Consider the following 26,156-nt stretch of genomic DNA (forward strand, 5'->3'; position numbering starts at 1 on the left):
ACCTGGGGAGACCTCAGAAGTGCATAAAGACTGATGTTGTTTGAAGAATAGTTCTTTCCTACCTGTATAATATAAAACTAAATTAATTTAGTAATCCTAAAACTTACCTTGCAAAGGATATTGAACACACCAGACAGTTCAGGACTTCATTACCTCAAAATGTCAGTAAAAGTCATGAATACTCTCAGGCCCAAAAGACAGAATCTGGTGAATCTGGTGATATTAGGAAAACCTCTTTCTCTTGTGAAAACTAAGAGATATAATCTTGTATTCTCCTTAAACCAGCTGACATCATAAGGATGAGGACAGGACAAAATCAGAAGAAATATATATTTATGTATATATATATTTATGTATATTAATGCTAATCCCAAAAGTGGGATTCACCTCAACAAAAAATACAAACAGGGCAGACAGATAACAGATGGTTTATTCTCTCCTTGAAGATACAGTTAGTAAATAAATTTCTGATGTGCTGAAAATTTTAGAGATATAGAGGTCAGTATCACTACAGGTGCAAATAGCTAATACAGAATATTACATTGAGTACTTATGAAAGTGACTTTCATAAACATATTTCCATTAATATGATGCTTGTATTTATTCTTCTAATGTTCCATGGAAAAATACATTAAAGGATAGAACAAATGGTTTTTTGAATGCATAACAGCTTTACAGAATGCTCTCCATAACTTAGGGAAAAAAACTTCAAAATCATGTTCCTTTTTGTTTCTACTGCTGTTTACACAGATAAGCATTTATAGTTTCTATTTATTTCATAATCTGAACAGAAGGATAAAATGCCATTAAGTTGGTTCTTCGGAATGATTGCAAGCGGGTGGATTAGTTGCCTCCTTGAAGAGATGCAGCTTCTTGAAGTAGGATCCAAGATGCAACAACACAAAAATATGGAATCATTCATCTTGAAAACTGCTGCAAGTTGTAGATTGTTTACTACCCTTTCATAGAATCATAGAATCATAGAATCACCAGGTTGGAAAGGACCCACTGGATCATCGAGTCCAACCATTCCTAACACTCCCTAAACCATGCCCGTAAGCACTTCATCCACCCATTCCTTAAACACCTCCAGGGAAGGTGACTCGACCACCTCCCTGGGCAGCCTCTGCCAGTGCCTGATGACTCTTTCCACGAAAATTTTTTTTCTGATCTCCAGCCTGAACCTCCCCTGGTGATGCTTCAGGTCATTCCCCCTTGTCCTGTCCTCTGTCACTTGGGAGAAGAGGCCAGCTCCCTCCTCTCCACAACCTCCTTTCAGGTAGTTGTAGAGAGCAATAAGGTCTCCCCTCAGCCTCCTCTTCTCCAGGCTAAACAACCCCAGCTCTCTCAGCTGCTCCTCATAACACAATTAGCCCTCCTGTCTCTTAATTCTTAAACATGGTTAATCAAACACACCATGGCAGGACAAGGTGCAGATTAACAAGTACTTATACTTTTAAAAATTATGAACAATACATTCAAAAATGCCCTCAAAATAATGCTAAATATCTGATTAAATTGCAATATTCAAGGAAGACAAAAATTGCACACAGCTTGTTTCTTTTCTATTTGATTGCTCAGAGTAGGAATCTTTATTATTTTCCTGATTGCAATTCTGCTGCTATTGTCTTTTGTGTCAATCAAAGTGCAACAATATGGCTAATTTCCTTCTCATTGTTTTCTTCTCCTTACCAAATTTTCCACTGAAATTTTAAAGCATAAATAAATGTATTGGCAGAATAAAAATATACTTTGAGTTAAACAACTATTTCTCTTTTTTTTTACTACTTTTAAGGTCCGTTTTCCTCCCATCCTGTGCTTTTTACTTGATAAAAATAGACCACGGCTGACTTGTAATTTTTCTGGGAACCTTCCTTTGCTAATGAATCTCTCCTATATGTGTCATCTCTCTCTTTCAATTAATATATTTTTTAATTAGAATATAGCTCTTCAGCTTGCAAAGTTAGAATGCAATATATACATGGAACTAAACAAGGATTATTCCAAAGAACGGCGGTACTCACTCAGCTGTGAAACATTTAGATTCACCAAAGACCTCATGATTATCACATCTTCATGAAGATTAATGTAAAATCAAATATATACATCAAAAAAAACCCTACTTCAGTTATATAAGATTTTAACTTAGATAACCTTTCAAAATTCAGACTGGAAGCAGATAGATTTTCCTCTTTAGAATATTCCAGGACATGCGACGATAACAGCATCAAACCTAGAGGAAGCACTTTTTTTGACAGAATAGCAGGATCATTCATTCTTTGAAACACTACCATAGAAGAGGAGGCTATGTCCATCGACATAGCCAACAACCATACAGCCAAAAAAAACAAGGCAGAAGGCAATAACAGTAATGATAAATACTGGAGTTGTGGGAAAAGAGATGGAAAACTATTATGTCATCACAGATGTTTCTTACAGTGCATTCTATACAGGAAGAACTACAGGATATAATAAAAATATTATCCTGAGCACTGACATTCCTACTAAGACAAACTTTAATATTAAAGAAGTGACTGATATTAGCTATTGAAATATAATAGAATAGTCCAGAAGTAAAAAATTTGTTATTTGTTTTTTACACCAGAGATAGCAAGTCTGAAAAAGGGTCTGTAATTTCAAAGATATGAAAGGGAATGTGAGAACCAGAGTTTGAAAAACATTTTTTAATAATTTGGCTTATCATAGGTGAGCTTAAGAAACTGATTCAGTTTTCAGCAGCTGTGCTATTAACTGTTTCCTCTATTCATAGCTCATACGTAGGAATAGATCTCAAAGGTGTCATCCTGGATCTTTTAGTGTATGTGAGTTTCAGTACTGAAATTCTAAAGCATAGAAGACATAACCCTGATGAAATGGTCCCATTCCCTGAAACAGAACTTCTTATGAAAGATGAATGTTGAAGCAAATATCAAAGTAGCTAATTTTTATCTACTGACATGGTAGATTAGATTTTTAAAGCAGTGTGATCTCATCTTATTTGCTCATATACCTCTGCATGCTGAAGTGAGATGCCAGGTGCATATCAGAAGCCTAAAGCTCTAATCATGCAATTTTATATGCAAGGCAAATATTTAATGGTTTAAGCACTTTCTAATTGTAGCAGGAGCACGTTGAGATTGCCTGTATCTGAGGCAGACTCCTTCCTTTTCCAAGGAAAAAAGACAATATAAAAACTATTAAAAAACGACACCTGTCCAGCTAACTTGATAATATCTGATGAAATGAAAAATTTGGCTAAGGGTAATGCGATTAGACTTCGGTAACGTGCTTGACTTGGTTCAGCATGACATATTGCGAGGAAGCCAGAGGCCAGAAAATCACCATGCTACACATTCCACGCATTCAGTTTTGAATAACCAACAAGTCTCAAAGTATAATTAATTCTAGAGTGAAGACTCCTCAGTCAGCAGGTGTGAATCTTACAGATCCCGCAGGGAGCCGTTCCCGGTTCTACTCTGTTTATAAGGTTGTTAACAACCAAAACACAAATAAATCGTTACTGGTTAGGTTTGTAAATGACACAAAAATAAAATACAGAGGGAATATAAATAAAAAGCGGTCTTCACTTTTTAGTCAGGGCTAAATCCAAACCTAGCACAGCACTACAGCAAAATTTAACATTAAGATATTAAGCACTTACAGAATGGAGAATCCTGGTAAGTAGTGGCTCTGAAGAAAGATTAAAACTCAAGGTAGATAAAGATATTACTACCTCTCTATTTGGTTTAAGGTGAAAGTGACTAAACAGCTGCATCCCACTTTAATGTTCAAAACAGAAAAATAACTCTAGAATGACCAATGGACTAGAAATATGAGGTGAAATAATTCCATTTCTCTATTCTGCTGAAAAAAGAATTGTTTGTGTTACCTTGTTTACAGTTTATATATCAGCATGTGAATGTATATACATATATATGATGCATACTGAATTGCTAATAGTTTGAACTTAGTAGTGGTGACAGTTGAAAGCTTTTACTCTGGTAAGAAATTATCATCTTGGTAAAAAACAGTCATCTTGTTCCAATGAGCTGTTTAGTTAAATACAGTCATTTCACTAATTTTCTTTATTTTGTTTTTATTTAAAAAAAAACAACAAAACAACAAATCTGTTCACATAACATCAGAAATAGCTGTTTCTTCTATTTTATTTGGATTATTTGTGTTTAATGGATCCAAACTAAAATAAGTAATTATGAAAAGAAAACTTTATGTAAACCTACTGAAATTGGTTACATTGATTTGATCCACAAATAAATTTTAAAAAATGAAGATTTTTAATTTTCGTCTTTAGTATAAAACTAAAATAATATTCTAATTTTTCATTTTACTAATTATTAATAGTGTGGAAAATATCATAGATAGATCAGATTAGTCATTCATTGCTAAAAAAATTAAAATAAAGAATAAGTATTCTTTTTTAAAAAAAATCTTCTAGTTATACCTCAGGTCCCACACTTAAAAAATATTTAATTCAGAAAAGCCTTATGCCTTTCAAAAAGTTAGAGTAGGTCATGGTATTTCTACCTTTAACTTAAAAAGGAATTTTTAAAAAGTCAAAGAAAAAGGTGCCATTTAGGCTGGTACAGAATTTTTCCTTCATTTTCCTTTAAACTTTTTTTCATGGTACCCTGAAAGGAGAGAGACCATGTACAATCAGTTAGGATTATAATGACACGTCAGCCCACTAAAGCAATGAGAAAGGAGAAGAAAGGCAGGAAGGGACTGTCTCTTTTAGCCTTATGAAACATAACAGTCAATTATAAGTGGTTAATGGTTTTATTCTTCAACAAGATCCTACTTCACAGCCAAACAACTGCCAATATTCAGGTCCTGTCCACCGAACAGGGGCAATCCCAAGGGAAAATAAGAAATGTGGTTTGAAAGAGAAGTAAGCATATCATATTATGCAGGAATAGCAGCAGCAAATTAGATGCCAGGTCCTTAGCCCTTCCATTTTTAAAATCTCATTACAACAAACCACAAAAAAATGATGAACCCAACTTTGTTCATTCAAATGGGAATACTGGTGTTTTGCTATGCAGACTCACCCTTCAGAAATGACCTCTGAAAGACTTGCACATAGTGTTCACTCTAACCAGAATTTTAGCTGAACTAATTGGTGCTTGTTAATCAGCATGGCACAACTCATTTTACATATGCAACATCAACATTCTTTGCAGGAGTATAACACCCACCCAGCTCTGTATTGTATTCCTGCTTGTAGCTTCTGTCACAAGCTATGATTCCATTGTAGGTAACACAGTAAAAACACAGAACAAGATGATGCCTATCTAGAACTTTACAAAACAGTTTACTTGCTGAGTGTGAGATGGAATGAGGCAGATGGATACAGACTGCCAAGGAACTTCATGGCAATAATGAGAGAGTAATCATTAGTGTGATGGGGAGCAGCACTTGAAAAATTATGGATGCATTAAGGAAAGGGAAGTTCAAGAAGAAATGTAAAGGAAGTAGCTTTGGGGTTGCTCCTGGCAAAGGCCTGTGAAAGACAGCAAAGAGAAAAGGTACTAGTTAAACACAATTATCTCTTGGTTGATAGGCCTGAAGTTGAGAGCTGATCAGAAGGGAGTTTGATATCTATACAGATAATGAGAAATACGTAGAATGACATAGAAAATCTGCCATCTTAAGTTTCATACAATTAAAAAAAAAAAAAAAAGAAGACAGTGTATTATTGGATAGGAAAGCATGACAAAATTAAAGTAGAAAATAAGATAAAATTTGTCAAGTCCTGAGACAAGGAAGTACTGGAAATTAAGATGTAAGTGGATAAGTGTTTTATCTTCAGAGCTATCAGCTCAAGCTTAAAAAGTAATGCAGCCTCATCCCAGGAAAAATATGCAAAAGTCTGAGCGATCAGGTGAATACTTACTCAACAACATGGAGACATAAAGGGAAATATCTCAAATATCTCAATAGCTTCACTATCCAAACTCACATCTCCAGTACACTATAGAATATTGCCTGAGACAGTTCCTTCCTCACTGAGGCACTCCCTGCTTTACTGAATATTTTCGAACATCACTTTCATATAGCAACTTGTTGGATAGGCAGCAACATAAGACTGCCTCATCCCCTTCCCACCATTTGCAGGGCTCCTTTCTGCCTCGCTTATTTCTAAGGTCTATGAGGTATTCCATCAAAGATTATTTCTAGGCTAGTAAGCAGTCATCCCATACAAACAATTGGAATAAGTTTCCCCAAAAAATATTCTACAGTTGCTACTACCTCCCAAGACTCATAAAACTTTCCATATGTCCATGCCTCTTCCCTCTCTTGCAGCCTCCCAACTTGACTGAGAGAGGAATGAAAGGTCATTACAGCCTTTAGAAGAAAGTAATACAGTAAATTTAGAGAGTAAATTCCAGTGACAGTTTAGAGCAACATGAATTGCTTTGATTTGCAGCTGAAGAGTTAAGCTAACTTTGGACTGAAGGCAGTTGCAAAAATCCCATGTTATGGCAGAAATTACGCACGTCTCTCTGAGGCACGAGAGCCACTCCGAACAAAGCAAGTGGCAACATTTCTAATGAGAGAATAGTTGACAGTTCACCTTTAACTGGGAGCCAGAATTTTGGAGGCTTCGTTAGATATGTGCAAGCACACACATACACAGACTCCTAGGGTTCTTAACTGGGCATTGCAACAGGCACAAAGTTTCACAACAGTGTCTGTACAGCACCAGCATCTGCCATTAAAACAAACTCAGCAAATCTGGATTTTCTGCTTCATTGAACAAGTTTTACAACTCTTGACCTTATTTGTGGCACGTGTGGGCTTGTTTCCAGGAGAGTCATTAAAAAAGAAAAGGTTATAAAGTGCTGACAGATCCTCTGGGCTAACAGTGATCCCATTAGCACACATAACACTAAAGGCATAATGTTATATCCTGTGTGGCTATGGAGGAGGTTGTGCAAGGCTGTTAATTTTATACAGCAAAACATAAAGGAAAATGAACTTCCACTGTGCTTATCATAATATATAGTTTTATTGATATCTCTTCATTAAAAGCTATCAAATACTAGTCATCCTTATAATCAAGTCACACAATTTGCACATTCCAGTGGAATCTGTTTACCTCACCAATCTACATTTTTTTTGCAACTTAACAAGTAGTGAATAGACAGAAAGCTTCATCAACAGCAAAATGAAATTGAGGACTTTAATTAGCCTAGAATTTGTTTAAGTAACTCTTAAGAAAAGAGGAGACAAATTACTGTCATAATCCAATCTTATGACCATTTGTTTTACAGAAAGGATAAAATCTTCAGAACTTCTGCTTAAATAGTTTTTGTTGTATTTTAGGAAGTAATTGCTGTTTCTTGTCATCATTAACCACAGCCTAGATGCAGTTTTCAGTTGTTAGAGTATTGAGGTATTGTTTTTACAATAGTTTCTACATGGAAGTTCATCAGAATCTTGGGACTTCCATTTGAAAACAACCAATAATCTTTCAATATTTTTCCCCATTTATCCTTCTGCGAAGGTCTGAATACCTACTGACAGTGATATTGGCTCAGTGACATAGAGTCAGCTGACATAGAGAGAAGAGACTTTATTTATAAGACTTTGCTGCAAAGGAGTGTTAATTACTTAGTTTCAATACAAATGGGAAACAGCACTTCAAAAACTTGCATCTGCATTTATAACTGCTACAGTCAACTATAGGAAATTTGTGGTTTGGAGAATGACAGTGGAGGAAGGTCACTAGTAATTATTGAGAGTGCTTGACCCAAAGGAATTTTAGGTTGAAGACTGTGATTACTGGTCAAGCAATGAAAGGAGAATAACTGTCAGTGAAAATCTTTGCAGTACCCTCTGCCATTTTGCTACTAAATTAGACTAATATTTGGTACTAATCCTTTGACATTTGGCTTTTTCTAAGGTTTTGCTGTCATTCTTTCCTGAATCTGCGTGAGCCTGCCAAGAGATCTGCTTTTATAAATATGCGGTGTAAAGTAAATACATCCCTGATATGCAGCTAATACTTCAAGCTCAAGTTATGAGTTTGAACACAAAACATAGTCTACATATGTGCTCTGGAGGGACTATCATGAGATTGGCAGACAACTAAGGTGAAGCTCCAAGTTGTACCAAGGATGTTGAATGTGATTAGGGCTCCTAAACATCGTGAACATGCATTCCTGCTCTTTCAGACTTTCCACACTGTAGAGGGACCCAGTATATTATAATACAGTGGTGAAAGAGTAGGTATGGCTTTTGATGCTGTTGCCTCTAACAGAAGCAACTGGGAGTGAAACAATGAATAAGATAGGTGGAGAGGTAAGAGAGGTGGGAAAGGACTAAGTCAGACAAGGCAGGTACAGTTAAATCAGGTTGTAGGGGTGCCACAGTATTGCCCTGGTTCAGCCTGAACTAGCAGCTGGCTCTGGGAAAGAGAAATGAAAGACTCACGGGTTGGAAACTAACATTAAAACAGCTTTAATGAAAAAGTGATAATAAGGAAAATACTATTAATAAGAAAAATAAAAGACAGACAAATACACAAAATTGCCCTTTCTCCCCCATTTCTGCATCACCACATATGCTGCAGAGCAGGCACAGGAAAAAAAAAAACAAAAACAAACATCCTGGGCTGGGCTTAGGAACTGGATTTGGGAATGCCCAGATCTGGAATTGGGGCAAAAAATCAGATGAGGTCCTCACTGGATGTCATCAGCCATCAAAGAAGAGAGGTTAACCCTCATGATCCCTCAATTTTATACCAAGCATGGCGTATATGGGATCTAATACTCTCTTGGTCAATTTGGGATCACCTGTTCTATCCACCTCATCCTGCAGGTGCAATCCTTTTTTGCCACTTTGACTTACAGTATTTCACCATATTGAGGATGGCTACATAAAGGAAGGTATTTACAAAATTAACAGTGGAGCATACATTTCTCCAGATCACAAAAGCAATGATAGCTCTGCATTTCCTGATTTGCGGTGATAAACTTTGTGCTGTTCATATTCTTCTAACACAGGAATTTAAAAAAAAAAATAACTGTTTATGCAGTATGAGTACACATAAAATTTTGTAGACAATGATGTATCTAATAAGTAGCTGGCAGAGTGGCTAAATATTTCTACTCCAGAATGTCTTCTACACTATAGAAATGACTTTGCCAAACTTATCTCCAACTTCTGTCCCCCATAAACTTTGCTCAAAACAATCTATTTGCTAATGAAGTTGAGTTGCAACTCTTTTAATAGCTGTTACAGTAAACAGAGTCACAAGGCTTTAGGCTATAGTACTGAAAACAGCTTCTTTTATTCCCATTAATGGCAGTTTGGCAAGTTGCAGCATTGGTTGAAGTGCCTTAGTTGCCAAGAACCATAACCAGGTGCTTATTAGAGCCTTCCATTAATTGACAGCCTTAAATTACATTGATTCAGAAGCAGCCTTCACTTTTATATAACATTACTTCCACCATTAGTATAGGGGTGCTGAAACATCACTTCTGAAAAACAGCAGTGTTTCCTGTAGTATTTTAACCATACAAAATGACAAAAAAAGTCAATCTTCAATAACTAGTGAAGTGATAGACAGACCTTTAGATTTTTCTTGTTCCCAAGTGGCAAAGGTTGAAGTTTCAGGCTATTGATGAAATATACATGATACGTTCCTCAGCTAATTATTTGTCAGTATATTAATAAATCACATCAGTCCCTGCAAGGCTATTTAAATCTAGAAGGTTCATGAGATGTAATACATAATTAATACCCTTAGATTGGATGGCTTAAAGGCAAGTGATTTCCTGATCTAGTATGAAGTAGAGAGCATTTATCATTGTTGTCAATGTAAGGAATTGTCAGCATGCCTGCTTTTTGGGACTATGTATGTGCCATTTCTTCTGGTTCATGAGAAGAAAACAGAAAATACATAAAAAGCAGAATTAGATTTTTCTAAGACCTGTGCAGTTGTATTGATGCATGTTAAGGGTATAAAATCTAATATGTGCACAGATGGGTAATGCATTCATGGTTGTTTGTAACAATCAATGGAGTCTTATGACAAGACTTATCACAAGATTATTGTGAGTTCACAAATATATGCCTGCAAACACTTTCATGCAAAAATCTCCACTCATGTGTGCATATGACTTCGTGTTCTATGTTTGCTTATTTTCCCAAAATAGTCATCTCTTTGGAAGATGGTCCTCACAGCTCCCCACACCTCTCTCCCTGCTTCACTCTGTGGCTCTCCATAGGACCCTTTGTCTGGTCCTATTCTTTCCTCTGGTATGCTTTTATTCTGAGAAAAATCACTAACTAATGCTAATTAAGTTCTACAATAACGCTTCTGCTTTGCCCTCTAGACATGAGTTGTCCTATCTGAATAAAACATGATCTGACTACAAAAGCATCCTCTCAATACCAGGCTGTCAAAACCACAGCTCCTTCCTTTCCTTCAGACCTTCTACGCTATCTTGCTGATCACTGTGGACAGACAGCACAATCACACAGCCTTCCCCAGTGTGGAAAAAAACCCAAAACAACAAACTCTTTGCTGCTGACATTACTTCTCCTCATCTCTGTGACCAAGTTTGTGCTGTCATTTATGGGGTATTATTTATGATATCAACTCCTTAAAGCTCCCTCAAGCTCATGGCTTAAAATCTTCTCAAATTCGGTGATTAGAAGAGAATCTGTACTCCTACCTACAACAAGGATGACCATTTTTATCCTGTGTCTCATGTCATACATGAGAAAGAAAGAGTACTCCATTCAGAAAGGAAAAGTGCAAGCAGAAAAGGCACTAAGGAGATCAAGGAACAGGGGCACGAAATGAAGTTGTTCAACTTCTATCCTGCCAAGCTCATATAATCAGAGAAGAGAAAAAGTTTACAGTACAAGGAAAGGACTCTGTAGTTACAAGTACTGAAAAATCAACCTTTGAAATAGAATTACCTTTCAAATGGCCTAATTCCTATAAATATTTCCCAGATTATTCCTTCTGTAATTGAATGTATCTTTGCAATCACAATTTAGGCCACTCCTTAACTGTGTGAACAGATATATGGGCAGCACTGAATGTAGACAGAGCAGCAACAGACGGGAAGTTCACATTGCTAAAATACTCATTCAGTCAGAGATGTGGCTTTAGTATAGATCTCATTTTCTACTTGACTTCAGCAGCTAATTCCCTGGCTTAAACATACACAAATTTATTCCATAGGTATTCATAGATTATACTGATCAGAAGAAATTTGCATCGTGTTGCTGTGACTGAGTCATTTTTGTACTTGCTACCCTTTACTGGCTCCCTACTTTCTATCTCAATGAGTGAAATACCCATACTTTAGGTTTAGGTTTATGGCCAGAGGAAAAAAAAAACAAAACAAAACCCTCGTTGTCTTATGCAGTTGAAAAGGAGAAGATTTATTTTAAGATAGATTGGTGGTTAACATGGTAAAGAAAGGGGAAGAATAATATGGGAACTGAAAATGATGTGAAAGAAAGGATAACAGATATTAAGATATTTTGGGATGGATTTTTGTAGTGAGGTAGAACATGCCAATCTTTGTGTGTGCACCTTCTGTTTTGATTTTGACTTACTGAACAGCTTAAGAGCATTCAGATCAGCATTAATGTGCATGTACTCTTTCACAACAGTCATGGACTATTTTCCCTATCCAGAACAGATCTGGAAAGAAGTGAGATGCTAAATCAAGGAGGATAAAATGCATCACGGAAATGCTATCCTGAAGAAGTCTGTAGGAAAAAATGGGATCATTTTTTATTCAAGCTTTATAATATATGAATAATAATTGCTAATTCTAAACCAGAATTCCTTGGATTCCAACCAGATAAAATAGTTTAAAAGAAACAAACAAACAAAACAAAACCCTCTGAAAATAAGTACTTCATTTTTCAGCATAAAATTTGAAGGAAAGCTGACCTATGAAAAAAATGCTACCTTTTAAAAACCTGTCTTTTAAGCTGAAAAGTCAGTGTGACAGATAATTAGAAAGTAGCCATAGAGCCTTTTTGTAAAAGGATACAAATTTTTAAATTCACATTGTGCTAAAAGCTACAGTCACATCATAAGATGGTGGGTCTCCCAAGGCAGATCACATCTCATGAATGTGCTGGCCCTCCAGTCGTGCGGTGGCTGTAGGGCCATACCAGTACAAGCATTTATATTTCAGAGCATTGAATTTTTTTTATTTTTTTTTTTGTGAAATCCACTTACCGACACCACAGAAAGGGTGTCAGTAGCAATCATACCCTGGAGACCCTGCATTTCCATACTTCAGAGGAAGAAACTGACAAATATTAGTAACAAAAAATGAAGCATAATTACTTTTATTGGTGGGGAAAAATAGTATCCTTCTTTCTGATTAACTGCATGGGAAAGTAGGCCTGCTTGTCATGCAAATATAGTAATGAAAGATCTGTAGACAGGGTGACTACCCTAAAGAACATCACAACTTTGTGAATGGCAAAGCAAATTCTATGTACTACCCCAAAAACTTAAGCTCAATCAGTCAAAATGTTTCTTGCAAGAACTTATTAAAACATACATGACAAATTTTGAATATTTTAAAGAAGATTTGAAAAGAATATACAGAAGTGGTAGGGTGTAGCAATTATTATTTTTTTAAATTTAATGCCTCCCTTCATGTTGTGATTATTTTGTGATCCCGAGTTACTCAATTTTTAGTCTTGAATAGGGAGTAAAGGATAACAAATTATTCAACACAACCAACTCATCTGAAGACTGGACCTGGATTTCATGTTCAGGACCGTGCAGCATACTCAGAGACAAAAATTCTTCCACTGACTTCTTCCAGCATCCTTCATCATATCACCTAATTTCATAGAATCATAGTATGGTTTGGTTTGGAACAGACCTTAAAGATCCTCTAGTTCCAAACCCCCCACCACAGGCAGGGACACCCTCCACTAGATCAGGCTGCTCAAAGCCTCATGCAGCCTGGCCTTGAACATCTCCAGGGATGGGACAGCCACAACTCTGGGCAACCAGTTCCAGTGCCTCACCACCCTCGCAATATAAAATTTCTTCCTAATATCTAATCAAAATCCCCCTCTTTCAGTTTAAAACCATTACCTCTCCTCTGTCACTACAGTCCTTGATAATGAGCCCGTCCCCAGCGGTTTGCACAGGCCCAACTCTCAAGTCTATCAAGGTCCCTCTGGATGGCATCCTTTCTCTCAGGTCTATCAATTGCACCACAGAGCTTGGTGTCATCAGCAAACTTGCTGAATGTGAACTCAATCCCACCATCCATGTCTGTGACAGAGATATTAAACAACACCATTCTGAATACCAACCCCCGGGAAACACCACTCGTTACCGATCACTACTTGAAGATCAATCTGTTGACCACAACTCTTTGAGCATCACCATCCAGCCAATTCCTTATCCACCCAGTGATCCATCCATCAAATGCATCAAGACCAGAATGTCATGTGGGACAGTGTCAAATGCTTTACACAAGTCCAGGTATATGCTGTCAGTTACTCTTCCCCTTTTCATCAACACTATAGTCCTGTCATAGAAGGCTGCCAATTTTGTCAGGAGTGATTTGCGTTCAATGATGGAATAGTTTCGTCCATGACTGAGTAAAGAAGACAGTGTTTCACAGTGATAGTCTTAAAAGTATATTTTAAATTATGGTGGAGTTAAAAATGGTTATTTACTTTTGCTTAGGTCACACCATGATTTTCTAATAGTGAAATCCTATACGGGATTATATACAGAACAGCCAAGCCACCTAAGGAAATACAATATAACCACCTGTGAATATAGTTGATGCAAAATTATTGCATTTAAGATACGAAGATTTTTTTTTAAATTTGATTTATTATTGAATATGTGTGCTTTCATTTCCTTCTTAGTTTTAGTCTTGTTTGATTTATAGTTTTAGATTCATAACCAATACCGAGTGCCTGCCTGGAAAGCAAATCCCATCATTGTTCTTTATATAATTTTACCTGGCTTTTACCAATCTGAAATTAATAACCTATCTGGATGTGGAGTGAAAATTAAGATGTACGCACTAAGAGTGAGAGTGTTGGCCCTCATGTGAACCATGTTTTGTGGTGATTCCCTACAAAACGGAAGGGAGGAACAGGAATACCTTATAGCTCTTACGTGCTTGAAGGGCTAATAGGAGCCTCTGAGGAAATACAGTTTTTATCACATTGGTACATATAGATGAGGTACACAGGCTGCTGGGAAGGCTCCAAAGATGGGCTTCCCACCCTTGTTTCCCAAGATCTGTGGGGATGGCTGCACCCCCACAGCTGCTGCCCACCATTTCAGTGAAGAAAAGCATAAGTCACATTTTACAAAAAAAAAAAACCCTTGACTTTGTCAGACAATTGGGAACTTGTCAGCAGAAGCAAGTCAAAGCTCTACAGGAGTTGCTGCCAGGTGGCCACAAGGAACATTCACATATTCCTGGACTAACATAGCTAAAAGTGGTAATCACAATAACTGCTGTTTGACAGCTTTAACTGTGGCCAGGCTTCTCTGTGTCCGGTTATTTTTATTGTAACTGCTAGGTCAAATACACTAATAAATTGATCTCTAAACACCCTGAAGTGTTATAGGGTATTAGTTTCCTCATTTTACTGGGGAAGGGACATCAAGCCACTTGTTGCATTTCATATAAATGACCAGTAGTACAGCCGTTGTATATAAGCCAGAAGCCTTATGCCTGTCTGCCAAGCTGAAATGAGCTCTTGAAAATTTTTACATTATGTTAATGACAACAAACATAGCAGATTTGTATTCTTATCAGAGGGATTCCAGATTAAACCATCCCACAGAAACAACATTGCTTGCTTAATGAACAAGAAAACGGTGTGATTGCTTACATTTCCTCTTTCTCTGTATTCTTAAAATTTTGTCAGAAGCCATATTAATTTTTGTCAAATAAATGCATCAGGGCTAGGCAATGAAGTCTCCCCACCAGTGAGATACAGAATATTAGTGGAATGCTCTACAAAATATTTTAATGATCACAGTTGAAGAATTGGAAATAATCAAGTTTTTCATTATTGGTTGCTCCAAGCAAAAGCATTGTTCACTCATAGTTTGCTATCCAAAAAAAGTAGCTAATAAAACTGGTGCCTTAGGATATATCAGAGCTAGCTCCAGCTGGGAAGCAACATATTCAATTTAATCCAGTCCTGACATTGAGCTTTCAGCTGGCTTAGAATGTAAGCAGATAAACTTTATGTCTGATTTTGGCTGGGTTGTACCTATATGAAGTGCCACGTAAGTTTGTCTTCCTAGAATTTATGATATAGAAATATTCTTCCTGTGGTGTATTGTCCATCCTCTTACATCTTTTCTCAGACTTCTAAATCTTCCTAAGCTCGCTAATCTTCCTCCCTGCTAGTTTATAAATTCCTCTAAGCAAAAGCTACAAATGATAGGTTATTTATCTCTTATCACAATACAGAGTTATTTTATCCACACTTTGTCATCTCGTATTTTGCTATAGGCTGATACTCCTGTGCCCTTCCTTCCAACTGTGGCCTTTGAAACATGTGGTTGCTTGCACACGCCTGCAATGAGGCAGAAGTAATCTATAAAGAAAGAGGATGATATTCAGACACATTTAACAATTAAACCATACATACAGAAGCCAAAATTACACAGCCAAGTATTTTGTGAGGCATAAATCTGTGCCCACATAATAAAAGTTAATGTTGAATACCCTTTAAAAATGTATTCAGAATAAATCTCGAAGTTGGCCAACAGTAAATGAATCCTTGATGTGTAATTATAAATAAAGATTCTAAACCTTTCAAAAAATATACAGTGTTATTGGGGCATTCAACACTTAGAATTATATCTTCATACTGACCTCCTTTTTGCCACCATTTGTGTTTACACAAATCTCTCTTATAGGATTACAAAATACACTGTCAGTCTGGTAAATTATGTGTTATTAAGCTAAGCACACAGAGGTAGTATGTGTGTATATATCCTAGGAATAGATCTTCCCCTCTCATGGATTACAGAAGTGCCATGCCCAAGTCTGCATACAAAACTAGAGACAGTGATCACCTCTAGAAAACTTGCCTAGAGAATGTTATGAAATAAAACTTAAGGTCACATACTCTCTCTACAATTTCATCTCTTGACATAAACAACACCGTGTGCATTAATAAATACTGATGTTGATGTCTATGTCTGTTTTTTTCTATTTGTAAAATTATAAATTGTAGATACCCTTTTGTAACATACATTTTCAATTAGCTGTTAGGAGGACATGACCACGCATGTCCACTGTTCTGCCACCAGAACATACAGGAACTGAATTCCTTCTACCTTCATATTAAGAAGTAATGTACTTCTATTTTACAAACCCATCATTTGAATAACAAATTTTGGTTACATGAATATCTTGAACAAGGTATCATCTATGCATTTAGATGAGCTGGTTTTAGCTATAGTTCGATTTCCTGTAATGATACTTAATCTAATCCAAGTACTATAAAAGTAGCTTTTTAGATGGATACCCACTAGTATTTGAAATAACAACCATTTGGTTTGAAAATGAGAATTTGAAGTTGCTTATCTGTCACCTGCAGAATATGCATGGATAATTCAATCTTACCCATAAGTCACTCCTTGAACAACTCTCATTTGTACTATGAGAGACTGAGAGAGCCATATGCCCTGGTTTACTAGGCTTTGATACAAAATACTCATTTCTGGTACAATCAGTCATAACCTTTCTATAAATTAGATCCTTCTTCCTTTTCTTTCCATGTGACTTCAGTTCTACTTTGGAAAAACATTGTTCATAATCAATATTTACTGAGTAATGTTTCTGTCTTGCCCAGTTCTTATTACAAAGCTAAGCTGCTTACAGAATTTTCGTTATTAAAGGCATATTTCATGATCCTAAGAATGCTAATTTGTATGTACAAGAATAGATGAAAACAAGAGTATCCACTTAATAGCTTTCAATAAGATTAGGCCCAATGACTTTATGGATATCAAAAGAGATTACAGTACTTACTGAAGTAAGCAGATATCTTGTAGTCCATCCTGCAGGTGGAGAATGCAAGGCTCTGGGAGACAGGCAGATAACCATTGCTCAGACCAGAAGCCAAGTCACAGACAATGAACCTGAACTCAGGTGACTGGAATTTCCTTTTCATACTTTTAAGTCTTGATGTTATAAAAACAGGGTCATTTATGGAAATACGACTGTAATGTCTTGCATAAATTTTAGTACCCATTAAATGCTGCTGTGTGGGAGATATTTCTAAAAATATGTTCTGTTGTGTCTACCCTTACCTTGTTTATTATTATTTTATTCTTATTAGTTGATATATCTGTAAAATCAGGTGGTGCTAATACTCACTATAACTTTCATATTAAAAAAATATTAGTGTAGGCACTGTAATCTTCCCTTTCTTCCAAGTACCAGTGCTAAAAACGTGTATTTAGTCCAAAAAGTAGGAAAGTTGCTTTCACTTACAGAACCTGTATGGCATCAAGACCTGGTCTGACCTATGGAATCTTTAACTTATTTTTGAAAGAAGAAAATGCAGAGGTGGCATTCAAGCTGTGGTCAAATGCACGTCTCACCAACTGAAGGAAACTGTACTAATGGCACATCACCAAGGCCATCTGACAGACACATCTGACGTGAATCAAGTTGCTTGGCATTGACAACAGTTTCAGACAATAGGCATTGTAACTATTGTGAAAACAAGCTATTGTATGTGCTTTCCTTTAACAGATAGGTGCAACCACACCACTTTTCACTCTTCCTTTTCATTACTTATATTGCAATCCTTTCACCATACTCTTCAGATGAGAAGTTTCATATGGTGTCTTCGCAGTCTCCTATTTTCAGAGATTAGAGAGCAAGTTGTTTAGATTATGATACCACACAAAGTCAGCAAACTGCTGCAAATAGAGATAAAAACATAGTCTTGATTGTCTTAACGATAGGGTCCCCAAGACAGGTGAGCTAGAGCACTTGTCCCATGAGGAGTGGCTGAAGGTTCAATCCGGAACAGGGATGGCTTCAAGGATATTTAATAGCACCCCCTTAATGATTGCAGGGAAGTTGTTGAAAAGGCAGTCAGGCTTTTCACAGCAGTGCATGGAAAGGTAATGAATGATGATGGATATAAATTGGAATAAGAGACATTCAGGCAGGGCATAAGAGAAAACTTCCTTAACTTGAGGACAGCACAGGAGCAGGACAGGCTTCACAGAGAGACTGCAGTCACCATTCCTAGGGGTTTTCAAGACTTGACCAAGCAAATCCCCAAGTAACATGATCTGATCTCAGAGCTGACTCTGCTGTGAGTGGGAGGTTGGGCTAGAGAACCCTTAAGCTCCCTTCTAGCTAGAATTATCCTATGAATGTATGGACTTAAATCAGAAGTTTGGAGCTTCCAGAAATTACTCAAGGAAATTGCTTAACCTCTTTTATGCTGGAGGACATAATAAAAATCCCTTCGAAACCTGAACTTCACAGATATATGAAACTCAGGGGCTGTATCTACACTAGAACTTTGGTTCAGAGCTTCCAAGTTTTGAACTGAATCTCCTAATCACATCTCCCATTACAGCATATTAACTGAGTTCACAGGGAAGTTTTAATTTATGAAAATTAGATTACTCTTGGAGAAAACTGAAGAGAAAACTTCATGCCAGACATGCACCAAATGCAATACAGCGAATAATGATTTCCTAAGGGTCCTAACAAGAGGCCAGTGCTTCACATGACTTCAAACCCTGTGTGTGGTGAGCACATTTGAATCAAAGAACAAGACTAAATATGGTACAAAATAAATCCCCAGAACTGTACACAGGAAGGTGGCAGAGGCCTGAGCACCGATTGCTTTGATCTGCTGATCTGTTTGGCCTCTGCCTCTCTTGTTGATGTAGATATAGCCACTATCAGAATAGTTAAGTTGCCTGGCATTTGTAGAGCCAGAAGTAACTGCATCAAAAGAAAAAGAAAGTAAAAAAAAATCCTAATTACTTAGGCAAAGGTCATAGCAAATCTCTAAATTACTCAACTAATTTTAAAATTCAATTCTTACAGAATTCTAGGATATTAAATAAACTGTAGGGTGTGAAAGTGAATTAGACTTCCCTATCTTTCCAGAACTGCAGCAACTGCTGAAAGTTTTGCTTTTAATTTTTACATCCTTTCTCTTTTGAATATTTTAAACTCCTCCAAGTATAACTAACACTTGAAAACAAAACAAAATAACAGTTCTCAGTCCTAAGTACGGGGCAAAAATATCCAGATAAACAATGCAGCAATTATTAATTCAATGTCACTTTGTTTAGTAGCATAATAACCATTCTGTTGAAATTCTATGGTAAAAAGAAATGCTTAAGCCAGAATGTGGGCCAAGATTTTGCCCTTGCTTCCTATTAATTTAATTTTATGTACAGGGAGAGTTTTTAAAATGGATACCAAAGCAAATAAGCACAGTGTATTGTATAACTGCATTACAGCATGCTAAAAACTGTTGTAAAATAGAAAACATGGGAGTTCAAGTTCTTTCTGATGAGCAATAAATAGTCCTTGTAAAAGTACAAAAAAAATCACACACATTATTTCAGTAGGTGAAAAGTTATCACAATCACCCCCCCAGAAATAAATATGACATATGACATACGGCATATTCTTCTCTAATCTCATCCTGTCCACAAACCAGTAAAGACACCAGCGGTGGCTCTGGAATGGCTTCTGTGAAATGGATTGCTTGCTTCTCCCTGATGCATGTTTCCTCAAGAACTTGACTCTGCATCACAAAAGAAAACCTGCCCCAACTTTAATATGAACTTCCTTTCAATGTTGTGTTGAATTAGCAAAGGCAATGAGTAATTTTCTTGACCTTTAATTTTTCAAGTAGCCAAGGCTGGACTTAGTAGGAGAAAATGAACAGATCTTCATGTCCACCCAGCATCTCAAGCTAACTCTTTGCACAACCCATGAATAACAGAACAATTGTCAGCAGTCATTCTAACAGTTATTACAGTAGTTTTCATAAAAAATGAGGGGTTTTTATTTGTCACAAAGCTACAAAGAGACTAACACACAACTCAGAAACACATAGCAAGGTTGAAATTCCCAGAACTTTGTGATATCTGCATTCCGTGCATGTTTTCTAATTGTACAATTTTCCAAAAACATAACAAGAAATTCCCCAAAATTATTATTTTAAGACTGTTTTTAAATATGACTAAAGTTTTTTTTCAGTTCTCTTGGTAGATTGGAGCTGTACGAGTAGATTGGAGCTGTATATAATCAACATAAGTAAACTTTGTTTCAGTAAAATGTTTCAGCTTCTGTACAGTCTTAAGCAATTCCACACTACAGTCAATGACTTTGGACTCTTAAAGTAAAATATGCTGACCATGCTTTGTTAAATCAAGACCTTAATGCTTTTTAGGCATTCACTAAGGTTACGGCAGAGAAATCAGAGATAATATTTTATTTCTTGTTGTAAACATCAGACAAGGGAAGATAATGTGCAACCTAGAATGCAGAAACATGCAATTTAAATCATCAATATCAGCCTTACTGATTTGTCATAATAATAAAAATAATAGGAACTGTCTTTACAGACCTATTAGAACATTATTTTTTTCTGCTCTGCTGATTTAAAATTGATTTTGATTTCCTTTATTTTCCCCCTTCCTTCTACTGAACAGTGTCGCCCAAATTTTGGTCTCACTAAGTTTCTGCCAATTCCAGGGGTTCAGGACCGCTGGATCACTGCTTAATTTGGTGCTTGGAATGCCCTACAGTAAAAAGGAACACTGCCAGAGAAGTTCCCAGGCAGACCTAACAGCCATCCAGCTGAAATCTAATACTTCCAAAGAAATACCACCATTTATGAAACCAACATGTGTCCTCAATTTAGGCACATTCCCTTTTGTTCCCATTTAGATCAGGTTCCCAGAGAGATTTACCTAAGTTGATAGCATAAAATACATGACTCTAATAAAAGTACTTCATACAAATAAGCATCACTGTCTACATAGACTGAAATGAATTTTGGGCTTTTTTGTTTGGTGGTTTGTTTTTTTTTTCCTTGCACCTTTTTGTAGCAGAATTCCCTATTGTATCAGTCATATTAAAATTTATTCCTTTCTTTTTTTTGTCATACTGAAATAGCAGTATAATATTTTTTACATAAATTATTATTATCCACAACATACCCCATCTACTGAAGACAAAGAAAGCGTTTCTATTGATGATTCAGTACAATGCAGAAGGGTTTTATACAAAATCTTTTATGCAGCATTAAAGATTTTTTTCATGTGATAACTTTTTTTATAAGCTCAATATTTTGAATTCAGCTGAGGAATCACTTCAGTAATTATTCAATAGTTTTCTATTTCCTTTAAGGAACAAAAGCTTTCTCCTGTTTGCATGATTTAATACCAAGAAATTCAATGGCTAATAAGGACAATATAATCCACAAAGCCTGGTGGTGAAAAGATTTATTTTGTGTCCTGAAGACAGCAGTAGACTCTCAAAGATAAAAAGTATATTGCTTAATAACATTTTTACTCTCAGTATAAAATCAGTACTTATTTCATTATGTTGAAAAAAGTTTAGAACTTTCTAGTTAGATATACTTTCACAACATCCAAATTAATTCTGGAATGTTTCCTGAAAGAATAATTTAAAAAGTGGAACCTTTGCGCTTTATGCTGGAAAGCACTGGCTTATCACAATTTCAGTGTAAATCAGTGTGAATTAAAACTGCTTATCTCACTGCTTTGTTGTGAATGTAACTCAAAGCAAGTAAGGGAGAAGGGCATTGTCATGGTCCAAATAGCACCAAAACACACACATGTAAGTTTTTTTCACTCCTGGGCTTTCAAGATGTTAGAGTTTCGCAAAAGTCCAATAATAGAAATCAGACTAGACTTTTACAGCTTTTTGATGAAAACAAAAATAGTTCAAATGAAAACATTTTTATAACATAGCCTTAACTACACTACCAGTCCCCGTAGTTTAGCATTTCTGTAACAGAGGGAAAGAGGGAAGAAGGAAGGGATAAGGTTGTTAAAATCTTAAATATTTCTTCAAGTTCAGTTCTGGATAAGAAGTTTTTCAAATAAATGTGTCCCGCAAACATCTGTAGCAAAATAGACATCCACACCCTACCCCAATTTTTATTTCACTCCATAGGTCCACCATGAAATTTGCAACTGGAACCAGAGAGTGCTGAACAGCCATTAGCCTGCTGTTCAGGGGTTTCACTTGTACCATATATTGGGCCTTTGAAATGAAGAGTATTATATTACCAGAATCACTATCATTTTCTCTAAACCTCACATTCAGTCACAATTTTTGCCTTTAGCCTTTATTTTACATTAGGTAATTTTCACTTCAGAAAATATTCAAAGTCTGTTAATGCAATTTTTTATTATGCTGCCCATTCTTGAATGGGCACCCTACCAGCAATGGATCTTTCATCTCAAATAGTTTGAGAGAGGGCTGGGCAGAGGAGCTGAAGGCAGCAAGATCGCTGAAGTGAAGGTAATGCCAATACAGCTTGTATATACTCCTTCACAATGTTATTTTGCTGCAGGGAGCTTGTGAAGAAGCAGTTACTACAGCAGCATATTAGTGGAGTCTTATGTACTGCTTAATGCAATGGACAATATCACTGTCACAGCAATCTAGATAATATGTGGTTTGTTTTGCCACATTAGATGTAAATTAGTAAATATACTAATACACACACAGATAACTCATTGAAATAGGTTGGCATATGGGGAGAAACAAAATAAGGACACATAAAGGGCAGAAGGGGAGAATTGTGACTGATGACGCATATAGTAGTATGCTCTATATGTCTTCTTTGGTCAATAAAGTCCTATGTCTGGTCCAGCACAAGTCAGCTCCTTAAAAGAATAACTGACTAGTGACCAGAGCCTACCACATCAAGGAATGTCCTTTAAAAATTACACTGAAACTGTACAGAAAGCAACTGAGAGAGATATGAGTCCTCTAATTTTAAAAAATGTTCTATGTCCCAGACACTGGTTCAGAATCGAAAGTTATGCTTAAAGGTAAAAAGAGAATGGAACAATTTTAAAATTAAATTGTGTAATAACATCTTCATTGGAGCAGAGTCTAAAGCACTGAATCAGATCCACCCCCTAAACATTATTCATCTTCCAACAGAACAAAATCAGAAAACAACAGAAAAGTATCATAGACAGAGGAAGGCAGAAAGGAAGTCTGTTTTTTATGTTATGTTGCTAATTAGTGAGGCCGAAAAAAAAAAAAGTTCTTTTGTGGAACAAATCCTTAAGACTTGCATAAGCCTATATATTGACTGCACAGTGCTAAGTACCCAAGGAGATATGCTTGCATCCATATACATTCACTCATATTATGTTCCCTATATTAAATGTTAGAGCCATTTCTAACCTTTTAGCTATTTTACTGTTTTATTGTTTATGAAACCCATGCTTATACTGCATGGCTACTCTATTGAGCTCCATTGTACAGAGGCTGTTGTTGATTTTCTGTGTGTACCTTGTTCAGGGAAACTCCATTATAATACACTAAAATATAAGGCTTTCAGGCCTTCTGAGACCCTAAAATTTCACTTTCTCTCTATAGTCTTTCATTTCACTAAAACTTGCCTAATTTAATGGATGCTCAGAATACCTGAAAAGACTTTCTGCAATCTGTAGCCATCCTCATTCTTTTTTCTTTTCTTTTCTTTTCTTTTCTTTTCTTTTCTTTTCTTTTCTTTTCTTTTCTTTTCTTTTCTTTTCTTTTCTTTTCTTTTCTTTTCTTTTCTTTTCTTTTCTTTGTACTTCTGTTTTGTAACATACTTTATTTGGTAGGTTACATCTGGAGGCAGATGGCATTTGAAACTGGAATGAGCAAAACTGATCTATTGATCTCAAAAATGAGCTGAATTCATGCATCATTTTCACCTGTGAGTAAATATGTGGAAAACTCTTTCAAGATGGTCTCGACCAATAAATCATATTTAAGAACCAGTCTCTGTTTGCTTTCAATAAATAACTACATAGAATCTGTTCCTTCATACATACGAAATCTTAGAATGTATATTATGTATATTCCAGAGCTCTAACATGCTCCAAACCCTTTCAGAACAAATGTTAAGTCCTAATTCTTTACACTGATCCAGTTCTGTACAGGCAGTTCTTTTTATTTTCTTGGATTTGATTTTTGTGTTCCAAACTTAATAAATTGTTTTAAGTCTCAAATTAAGCTATTTTACTCTCAGACTCTGGCCTTCATTAATATTTGCTAGTCATCTGCCTTCACCTGGATATGCTCCTGGATTTTGGTTACATCATTCTCTGTTGATTTTCTTCTTGGGTTAACATTTTTCTTAATGGATATTTCTCATTTCTCTACCCATCTTTCTCAGAAGGCCTCCTATGATTTTTCTCTATGCTCAGAAAAGACAGTGAAGAAAGGAGTACCTACAGAAAGAAAGGATGGAGTACGTCTCATCTAATGAGGTGAAATTATCTCTGATCATGACCTAGATACACACAGAAGAGAGTAAACTTTTTTTTTTTCTGAAGCATCGGTCTCTTAAAGAGATGCAAAAGATGGGAAAATCATAGTGCATACAGTCTTTTTTGCAGAGCTTAACCATTAAATACATTTTAGCAAATAATAACAAGATTTTATTACACACGTCTCTCCATTACCTATTACACACAGCTCTTCATCCTCTAGTCCACCTGAAATTTAAACTATGTAGGACTATTAGGGCTCATGCTCCTCAGATTAATTAGACCATGACTATATATAATTTACTTCCAGTAACTTTTCTTTAACCATTTTCCTTTAGATTAGTGTTCCTATTTGTTTTTAGACACTCTGGAGAGAGCAGCAAAGTTTTACCACCACAGATATTTAAATTTAACTAGTATGGTTTTAATACAGTGCATTTCCATATCTTCGAAGAAAAGTTAATATCAAAACCGTTTAATGAATTACCAAAATGAATAAAGCAAATGACCCCCAGCACATAAAGAATTACACTTTCTTTGTGCTACCTTCCAGTATTCTCTTCTCTTTAAGGAGGAAAGGAGTATATCATGGAACAGTGGCAAATGTTCAATGCACTGTTTACAAATGCAGTAAACTCCACTATGTCAGTGATGAAGTGGCATGACAGAATTTTACTTCCTTATTATAAACTATGTTTTCTCTGGTATCCTTGGATGCATAAAAAAAACAATCTTTTTTTTTACATTAAGAAATACCTGAAAGACAATTGAAAATTACCATGTGTGATCTGATTGCAATATATTCAATGCTCAAGAAAACACTGGAATTTCTTCATTTACCTGGGACAAAAAAAATTGTGGACTTTCTGGGTGACATAGGATTAGGCAATCACTGGGGTGTCAAAGCTTAAAATGACAATGTCAAATAATGTAAGGATGGAAGTTGAGCTTTATTTACCCCTCAGACCACCCTCTCCCTCTTTCTCCCTCTTACATATACACAGAGAAATAATACTTGGTAAATCATAATGTATTTCATTAAGACTGATAATACTATTTTACTGTAATAAGGGTATTAGTGAAATCAGTATTAGGACCTCAGTTCCTAAAATTATGAACAAACTTTTTGTTCTATTCTTTCTTCTCTGCTTTTTCTCTCATATTCAAATTCCAGTTGCCCCCTGAAATCTTTTCTCTACATTTATACCATTAATAAAAAGAAAATATATCCACTTCTTATGAAAAATTATGTGTGTGAAAATAGGACAATATTTCTCTCTCAGTATCTAAGCAACAGAAATGACACAAAGTCTTTTGCCTGATTCATACAAACTGACCAACAGAAGTCAATAGAATTAGCTGGGCAAGGAGGGAGAGCAGAATTTATTGAGAACACGGTCCATCAGAAAACAAACTTAAGAAACAGAATGTGGTCCCTCTAATTGTGGGGAAAATATTAAATGCATTCAACATACTGAATATTGACTAAAACATATGTTACCTGAAGTTAATGGAAATGGTCACATAAAGTTATAATAATTTACATTTGCCATGATTTTTGTGGTAGGACTTTCACAGTTACTTGGATCTTTTTACAGCACAG

The sequence above is a fragment of the Cuculus canorus genome, chromosome 2, assembly GCF_017976375.1.
Source record: "Cuculus canorus isolate bCucCan1 chromosome 2, bCucCan1.pri, whole genome shotgun sequence".
NCBI classification, from domain to species: Eukaryota; Metazoa; Chordata; class Aves; order Cuculiformes; family Cuculidae; genus Cuculus; species Cuculus canorus.